This window comes from Protopterus annectens, chromosome 1.part0 (assembly GCF_019279795.1).
Source record: "Protopterus annectens isolate FY-2018-M chromosome 1.part0, PAN1.0, whole genome shotgun sequence".
NCBI classification, from domain to species: Eukaryota; Metazoa; Chordata; order Ceratodontiformes; family Protopteridae; genus Protopterus; species Protopterus annectens.
In genome coordinates this window covers 1,538,014,687-1,538,024,273 of record NC_056725.1, presented here as the reverse complement: position 1 = coordinate 1,538,024,273, position 9,587 = coordinate 1,538,014,687, and the positions used below count along the sequence as shown (strand labels likewise).

General features: G+C 43.2%; 2 non-coding genes across 2 annotated transcripts; both read right to left on the bottom strand.

Annotated features, from left to right (window-relative positions):
• Positions 1–7,374: 7,374 nt before the first annotated feature.
• On the bottom strand, positions 7,375–7,447 carry TRNAT-AGU. The gene has a single exon. It is a non-coding gene; the product is annotated as a tRNA-Thr (tRNA).
• A 1,728-nt stretch (positions 7,448–9,175) lies between these two features.
• On the bottom strand, positions 9,176–9,248 carry TRNAT-AGU. The gene has a single exon. It is a non-coding gene; the product is annotated as a tRNA-Thr (tRNA).
• Positions 9,249–9,587: the final 339 nt, after the last annotated feature.

The window sequence follows — 9,587 nt, the reverse complement described above, 5'->3', positions numbered from 1 at the left end:
TCACTCACTAGATCCATAATAGAGTACAACGCCCTTTTTGCTATGTACCTCACAAGACATCTACAACAATTGGAAAGCCTGCAGAAATACCTCACAAAGAGGATTAGTGGCCTGAAATACATTCCATACACAGACCATCTCAAAATGCTCCAGCTGTACTATCTCGCATATCGCCTACTCAGAGGTGATCTCTGCCTAACATACAAAGCTATGTCAAACACAGAGCTGTTGGACATGCTCCACATAAAACACTCACAATCCCTCTGATCTTCTGCCCCCAAACCCAGAGTGAAATACAAAAGGAAGGGGTGTATCCATTTACCATATGGATACCCCCACCTTCAGGTTAGTGGCACAGCATGAGGCCTTGGTGCCCATGCAAGTGCAACTAACACTGGGCAAAGCTGCTTATCAGATTGCAGCCTGCTACAGATCACCTACCTTGTCTCAGGAACCTCACTCAGTATTCCTGGGAACACTGGAAAATATAAAGGTCCTACCAAACACCATTATATGAGGAGATTACAACTACCCAAACATTGACTGGGAGAATTACTTATGTACAACGTCCTTTGGCCAATGCTTCCTAGAGTTTAAAAACTCAAACACCCTGGAACAGCTGGTCACCATGCCCACTAGAGGTGACAACATACTGGACCTGATCATCACCAACATGGGGTACCAGTGTTCCACACCAGAGATAAACCTCTTGCTGGTAATATCAGACCATAAAGTAATCAGACTGGACATCCACATCCCACCCCCACCCCCCAGTCAAGGGAACCACTGTGAAGAAATTTTCAAAAGCAAACTGCACACTTTTCAAGACCAAAGTGGAAAGTTGCAAAGCCCCCTTGCTATAGGATAATGCTTTACAATCTGCATAATCATTTACAAGTGCATTCTATGACCATCTACTGGGCTGCATGGATTGAGACATCCCAAATAAAACCAAGATGCACTCCTCCAAAAAGAAGAAACCAATCTGGTGGTCATTGCCCATAAATAAGCTATACAACAGAAGGAGGAAACTAACACATGATAGAGCAAGCTTCACAAAAGGAAATGCATCATTGATCATTATTAGGAAGAAACAATGATCACTCATAAAATAATCCAAGGCCAGATTCTAAAGACAAATTGCCAAGGAATCTAAGAATAACAACCACAAAGCCTTCGTTAGCTATACCAAACATTTAGGTGGCAACTCTCAAATATGCTGTCAGCTACTGCAAAATGGCAAAAAATACACTGAACCAACTGACATTGCCCACATCCTGGTGGACAAGTTCAGTGCAAACCCCCCCTCACCCCCAAAAGGGCCTATGTCCATCCCAGAAGAATGCAGAGCCCCAGACTTCATGGGCATGCAGGTAAAAACAGCACTCTCCAAAGCTAAGAACACAGCATCAATGGGACTGGATGGTGTCCCAGGCTGCATCTTACACCAGCCCCAAAAGGAACTACACCCTCACCTACATTCACTGTTCAGACTCAACCTTACCACAGGCTATGCACCCAAAGAATGGCATACAGCAACAGTCATCCAGCTCCATAAAGGTGGTGCCACAACAGAACCTGGAAACTATTGCCCTATAGGCCTACTCAGCCTGGTCTGCAAAGCTATGGAGCAAATTATCATGGAAAACATAAACAGAGACATTGGGAACCTCCAGACACTGGATTCTACCCAATTTGGCTTTGTTAAAGGCAGATCCTGTCTCCTAAACCTAGTTGACTTCTTTGAAACAGTTACCAAGGACATAGATGGAGGTGAAAGTAGTCCACACAGCCCACCTGGATCTCACTAAGGCCTTTGACACCATTCTCCACTCTGGCATCATGGACAAGCATACCAGGTTGAACATTCACCCCTATGTCACAGGATGGGTGGCCAACTGGCTCACAGATCAAGCACACATGGTCAGAGTTGCGGGTGCCATGTCCGACTCTAAACCAGTCACAAGTGGCATCCCACAAGTCTTGGTCCTGGGACTCCGCCTGTTCAGTAGATACTGCTCAGAGGTACAGGCAAGCATGGGAGGAGTATGGCTGACCAAGTTTGCAGATGACTGCTAACTGTGGTCCATAATCGATTCTACGGCTGACACAGACATCCTCCAGAAGGGTCTTACATAGACAGATAACTAGTGTCAAAACAATGCCCTCAAGCAGAATGCCAAAAAATGCATAGTCATCCCCTTTGGATAAAACAAAGTGCCCACAAATTACCACATAGGTGGTAATCCAGTATGTACGGAGAATGTAATTATGGACCTAGTGACCCAGGTAGATAGTAAACTCTCCTTTGATGATCACATTGCCAAAGTGTTTAGAAATTCCTTCTATGTAGCCCACCTAATGTCACCTAATGTAACCCACTTAGTCAAGTTTGATGATTTCACCATCCTACAAATATACATGTGGAAAGGAGAACTCCCAATAATATGTATAGCGTGTCATGTAAATGTGTACTACTCTAATATCATAAAGTAGTTAGGTAGGGGTTTGAATTCTGCATTTGTCAATTAAATAAGAGTGTGTGTCTCCTTGGAGAAGTGCAACCCTTTTGAAGACTACTGAAACACCTTAAAAGTGGTATACTCATCTTTGTCAAGTCTGATGATGTCACCATCCTACAAATATACCTGTGGAAAGAAGAGCCCCTAGTGATGAGTGTAGTGTGTCATATAAATGCATATTGTTCAAGTATCATAAGGTAGGTAGGGGTTTGAATCCTGTCCTTGCTAACTGTGTAAGAGTGTGTGTGTCTCCTTGGAGAGGAGCACCTTTTTTGAAGACTATTGAAACACCTTAAAAGTGGTATACTCATCTTTGTCAAGTCTGATGATGTCACCATCCTACAAATATACCTGTGGAAAAGAAAACTCCCAGCCATGGGTATAGTGTGTCATGTAAATATATACTGCTCTAGTATCATAAAATTGTCTGATAGGGGTTTAAATCCTGCACTTACTAACTGTATGAGTATGTGTGTGTGTATCCTTGGAGAGAAGCAATCTTTTTGGAAACTACTAAAACACCTTAAAAGTGGTATACTCAACTTTGTCAAGTCTGATGATGTCACCATCCTACAAATATACCTGTGGAAAAGAGAACTCCCAGGAATGTGTATAGTGTGTCGAGTAAATGTTTACTGCTGTAATATCATAAAGTAGTTAGGTAGGGGTTTAAATCCTGCACTTGGTGAGTGTGTGTGTGCTCCACATGTGTGACACTGTTGGTCAATGTGTTGTGGGTTTTGCTTTTACTACTGTATGAAATATCACAATGACAACAGTATGTGCATTACACGTCAGGTAGCTGTGTGGCAAATACATATACATACATGTGACTTCAATTATTTCATAGGTGGGAAGCCTGCTTTCTCCATGAACTCATTTATCTTTGCCAGAGTGTGCTGCTGCTTTCCAGACCTTAGGTCACATCTGTATGCTTGTGACAAGCCTAGCCACTGCAGTGATCCCTGGCCTACATCATCTGTTTCACATACACTAATTACGGTTTCTATTGAATAGTGTGAGTGAGGGTTTATGCCTGAGGTATATTTGAAACCTGTTCAAAAGCAGCAAAGTCTGTCAAAGATGGCTATTTATTATAGGTGTGCAACAACCTTTGTGGATATGCATGCAGATCCCTTATTGCTTATGTGATCCACAGAGGGATTTCCAAAACCCTTTGGAAATGTGATTATCAAAGGAGAGATGACTTAACACATGGTTCTATGCATACATCGGTACCTTTTCCACATTTTGGGGGCTACTACCTATGTGGTACTCTGGGGATACTATGTTTTGTAAAAGTGGATGACTATGCTTTATTTGGCTTATAGCTTTACAGCATGGGTTTGACACCAGGTATCTGTCTGTATGATACCCTTTTGGAGGATGTCTGTGTCATCTGGAGAATGCATTATAGCCCACAGTATGCATTGCCAAACGTGGCCAGACATATCCTTACTGTGTTTGCTTGTACCTAAGAAAGCTATATGCCAAACAGGAGTGGTCCCAGGACTGAGTGCAGGTGAATACCACTTGTTACTGGCATAGAATAGTACTTGAAGGCTGCAAATGTTACTGTGTGTCTTACATCTGTGTGTCAGTTGTCAAGCCATCATCCAACAATTGTTTATGGGCAGGCTGTTGAGGTTATGTGTACTACCAGAATGCAAACCAATGACAGATAGTAACAACAGTATCACCCACAGCACAGTGACAAACCATGTCATACACACACACTTGTACTCACGTTCCAAAATGTGTGTAGTACAATGCATACAGGCCACCAATAGAAACTATGGAGTGTTAACACTGTCTAATACAGGGCATGTCACCCTGCCCATGTGTCCAATATGCACGTACATGTAGACATGCACCTCAACCATGTTCACAGATGTACACCTGCAAACATGTGCTGCACACATGTCCACTCTATAACACATGCTGACAAAACTACAAACATCAGCCAAGTGGCACATGGGCAGGCAATACACAATTGGAATAAACACTGGTGTAAACAATACTACATTGATAATTATTGCTATACTGTAATAAAGTCACCCTGTGCATCAGGACCATGTTAGCCTGTTCCTGCATCAATGTTACAGATGAAAGGAGGTGGCTAGGTTTCATCATATGCACAGAGTGTTGTTGGTTTGCCAGATGCCTACATTGAGCCATACAATTAACATGTGTGAGTGTGTGTGTGTGTGAGGGCCAAGAGTACTGTTATGGGCCAATGTGGATGCAATGTGTGTGGGTACGTGTCTGCCCTAGGTGTCTGCTTTATGTGTGTGTGTCTGCACAAAGCCATATATGGGGATTTGTGGGACAGCTACACACTGTACCTGGCAGGGTTTACAGATCACCATCTCTGGCCAAGGATACAGGACCTGTGCCTAGCAGGGGTGCAACTAATCCAGACTGGGTACTATCCTCAAAGGTTGACATATGTCCACTGGATCAAGGTCCCAGGTCCCTGCTGGGACTGGTCAGAGGCATGTGCACATGGCCTTCTAGGATGGTCTATGGCCAGACCCCCCAACATTGCTGGGGCTGGTACTGGCACTACAGGAGCATCTATGAGACATCCACAGCAACTGTCAGCGGATCTTGCTGGCATACATCCACATCTCAACCATCCCACACTGTCCTGACACATGGACATGACATTGTGTATGTTAGCCCACATCTATCAATGACCTCGGTGTAATTACATATGGCACCTGCTAGGTCACATGTCACTTACATGTCACTTACAGAGGTGTTCTGAGCCCTCTGTTAAGTCCCTGTCTGGTGTATTGCTCACAGCCTTCATGACAGCCTGAAACATGCATGTGGTTGTAAGAGGTACATGCCATGGGGCATGATGACCAGAACCCCTAGGCAAGGCTATGTGGTACCATTCCAGACATCTGGCTATAACCATTCCAGATAGCTGCTGTGTCCTGACATCTGGCTATAACCATTCCAGATAGCTAATGTGTCCTGATGCATGTGCCATAGATACCACACTGTCCTGGCCAGTACGGACCTTGTAGCTTTAAGGAAAGGTACAGACCTTAATGAGATTTGAAGTCATGAGCACTGGTTTACTAGAACAGTGCACTAACCCCTGAGCTACAAGGCCTGCATTTCTTGGGTGCTTCATCTTCTTCTTTCCTTGATATGGTTGTGAACTAATCATTTGGCTCAATAGCACCGGAGCACACCTTTTATGACATCTGTCCGGTGAAAAGCCTTTCAAGCTGAGCAAGGATGTGCATGTATACGTGTGGTGAAGTTAAGCAACCAGTCTAGTGGCAAGCCATTGGAGATTCGAGGAAACCAGGGTGTCCAGCAAAATCGCAGGCAGATAGGTTAGTACTTTGGAAACCTTCACAGATGGGAATGGAAATCAAGCTCATGATAGTCTTGAGAGAGAAGACACTCTGACCCAAATCAGGGAAAGTATGGCCTTCGAATACAAACTTTTCATTTTATTACAAATTATTTCTGAGAAGCTCAGCAATTTCTACTTTACTTCGAGGAGTGCTTCTTGAATAACTAGCAGGTACCAACATTTTGGCTGTATCCAAAGATCTACACTCACACTCCAGTGAAAATCAGAGATGCTGAAAAAGGTCATCTACAGAACTATTATGCCTGTTGAAGGCATGACAAGGAAAGGCAAGAGAGTGATTCGATAAAGGTGCTGTACCCCTTGCACTGGAAGTGGATCAGAAAGTCTATACTAATTAGAGAGATCAAAAGAGAAGCTTTTAAAATTACTCTGACTACACTTGTTAAGGCATTCCACAGTCAACTAGAGGCTGAAGCAAGATTCCAACCGGCAATCCTTGGCTCCTCAGTCCAGCACTTTACTGCTGAGCTATCACACCTCACTGCTTTCTGTTTCTCTTTTTGATCTACTGTAAGAGCTTCTTTACATGTCAGCTGCATTACGAAAAGAACTTGACTTTTTTGTGTTCCTTTTCCTCGAATCACCCTTTCCAGACTGCTAAGGAATGACACAGCAAATATGCTGATGGACAAATAATTGTGACGACTAAGTCGGTATGATTTTGTGAGGTGGGAGAAAGCCCACGAAGACATAGTAGAAGATTAAAAGCTACAATACCCAGAGCAAGGTTGAAATCTGTAGCCTAGGTATTATTGGTGCCTACTTTAATCAACTGAGCTTAACAAACTCTTGAGTCTTAAAGATTAACCACATAGTGTATCTGCATGAGAAGCCTTGCATCTCCCAGTTCAGAATGGCTCAGCAGGAAAATTGATTGCACAGCAAACCCTGTCACAACCCGGAAAGTCTTAGATCATCAGCCCTTTGTGCAAAGCTGCATCACAATGTGTCAGAAATTCCCAATTAAGTAACTACACCGGAGAGTTGCTGCTGCTGCTGCTGTGATTTGCATTCCTCAGCCAGAAATTGTAAGTCAATCCATGCTGCAGTGTCTTATTTTGGTGGACATTTTTTACTTACCAATAGGGCAGCATGCCTCTCTTTGAACTTGTTTCATTAATATAACCAAAATGCACTCTTTCTTTTCCAAAATAGCTTTGAAGTGATAACTCTTGATTTGTTCATAGCTGCCAAGGCTTTCCCTCTTTTTGGAAATGGTTTGTGAAATAGTAGAAGCAACCAAAGCTTTGCCAGTTAATCTTGAACGGAAAGCAGTATAAAGTTTGCCCGAGTGGCAAAACATCCCTGCTTTGAAGGTCAGCAAGTACAAGAGTCTGGACAGAGAAACATGCCTGACTTCCATACATAGGAAATGCATCAGGATCTTTTACTGAGTGATCACGAAAAAAAGCCTGGTATGTAACCTAACCTTGCAGTTTTAAGGAAAGGTACAGGCCTTGATGAGATTTGAACTCATGACCCCTGGTTTACTAGACCAGTGCTCTAACCCCTGAGCTACAAGGCCTACATTTCCTGAGGTTTTGATCTTCTTCTTTCCTTGATATGGCTGTGAACTCATCAATTGGCTCAATAGCACCGGAGCACACCTTTCATGACATCTGTCCGGTGAAAAGCCTTTCAAGCTGAGCAAGGATGTGCACGTATACGTGTGGCGAACTTAAGCAACCAGTCTAGTGGCAAGTGATTGGAGATTCGATGAAACCAGGGTGTCCAGCAAAATCGCAGGCAGATAGGTTAGTACTTTGGAAACCTTCACAGATGGGAATGGAAGTCAGGCTCATGAGTATTCCTGAGAGCGAAGACACTCTGACCCAAATCAGGGAAAGTATGGCCTCCGAATACGAACTCTTCATTTTATTACAAATTATTTCTGAGAAGCTCAGCAATTTCTACTTTACTTCGAGGAGTGCATCTTGAATAACTAGCAGGTACCAACGTTTTGGCTGTATCCAAAGATCTACACTCACACTCCAGTGAAAATCAGAGATGCTGAAAAAGGTCATCTACAGAACTATTATGCCTGTTGAAGGCATGACAAGGAAAGGCAAGAGAGTGATTCGATAAAGGTGCTGTACCCCTTGCACTGGAAGTGGATCAGAAAGTCTATACTAATTAGAGAGATCAAAAGAGAAGCTTTTAAAATTACTCTGACTACACTTGTTAAGGCATTCCACAGTCAACTAGAGGCTGAAGCAAGATTCCAACCAGCAATCCTTGGCTCCTCAGTCCAGCACTTTACTGCTGAGCTATCACACCTCACTGCTTTCTGTATCTCTTTTTGATCTACTGTAAGAGCTTCTTTACATGTCAGCTGCATTACGAAAAGAACTTGACTTTTTTGTGTTCCTTTTCCTCGAATCACCCTTTCCAGACTGCTAAGGAATGACACAGCAAATATGCTGATGGACAAATAATTGTGACGACTAAGTCGGTATGATTTTGTGAGGTGGGAGAAAGCCCACGAAGACATAGTAGAAGATTAAAAGCTACAATACCCAGAGCATGGTTGAAATCTGTAGCCTAGGTATTATTGGTGCCTACTTTAATCAACTGAGCTTAACAAACTCTTGAGTCTTAAAGATTAACCACATAGTGTATCTGCATGAGAAGCCTTGCATCTCCCAGTTCAGAATGGCTCAGCAGGAAAATTGATTGCACAGCAAACCCTGTCACAACCCGGAAAGTCTTAGATCATCAGCCCTTTGTGCAAAGCTGCATCACAATGTGTCAGAAATTCCCAATTAAGTAACTACACCGGAGAGTTGCTGCTGCTGCTGCTGTGATTTGCATTCCTCAGCCAGAAATTGTAAGTCAATCCATGCTGCAGTGTCTTATTTTGGTGGACATTTTTTACTTACCAATAGGGCAGCATGCCTCTCTTTGAACTTGTTTCATTAATATAACCAAAAATGCACTCTTTCTTTTCCAAAATAGCTTTGAAGTGATAACTCTTGATTTGTTCATAGCTGCCAAGGCTTTCCCTCTTTTTTGGAAATGGTTTGTGAAATAGTAGAAGCAACCAAAGCTTTGCCAGTTAATCTTGAACGGAAAGCAGTATAAAGTTTGCCCGAGTGGCAAAACATCCCTGCTTTGAAGGTCAGCAAGTACAAGAGTCTGGACAGAGAAACATGCCTGACTTCCATACATAGGAAATGCATCAGGATCTTTTACTGAGTGATCACGAAAAAAAGCCTGGTATGTAACCTAACCTTGCAGTTTTAAGGAAAGGTACAGGCCTTGATGAGATTTGAACTCATGACCCCTGGTTTACTAGACCAGTGCTCTAACCCCTGAGCTACAAGGCCTACATTTCCTGAGGTTTTGATCTTCTTCTTTCCTTGATATGGCTGTGAACTCATCAATTGGCTCAATAGCACCGGAGCACACCTTTCATGACATCTGTCCGGTGAAAAGCCTTTCAAGCTGAGCAAGGATGTGCACGTATACGTGTGGCGAACTTAAGCAACCAGTCTAGTGGCAAGTGATTGGAGATTCGATGAAACCAGGGAGTCCAGCAAAATCGCAGGCAGATAGGTTAGTACTTTGGAAACCTTCACAGATGGGAATGGAAATCAGGCTCATGAGTATTCCTGAGAGCGAAGACACTCTGACCCAAATCAGGGAAAGTATGGCCTCAATTTTAA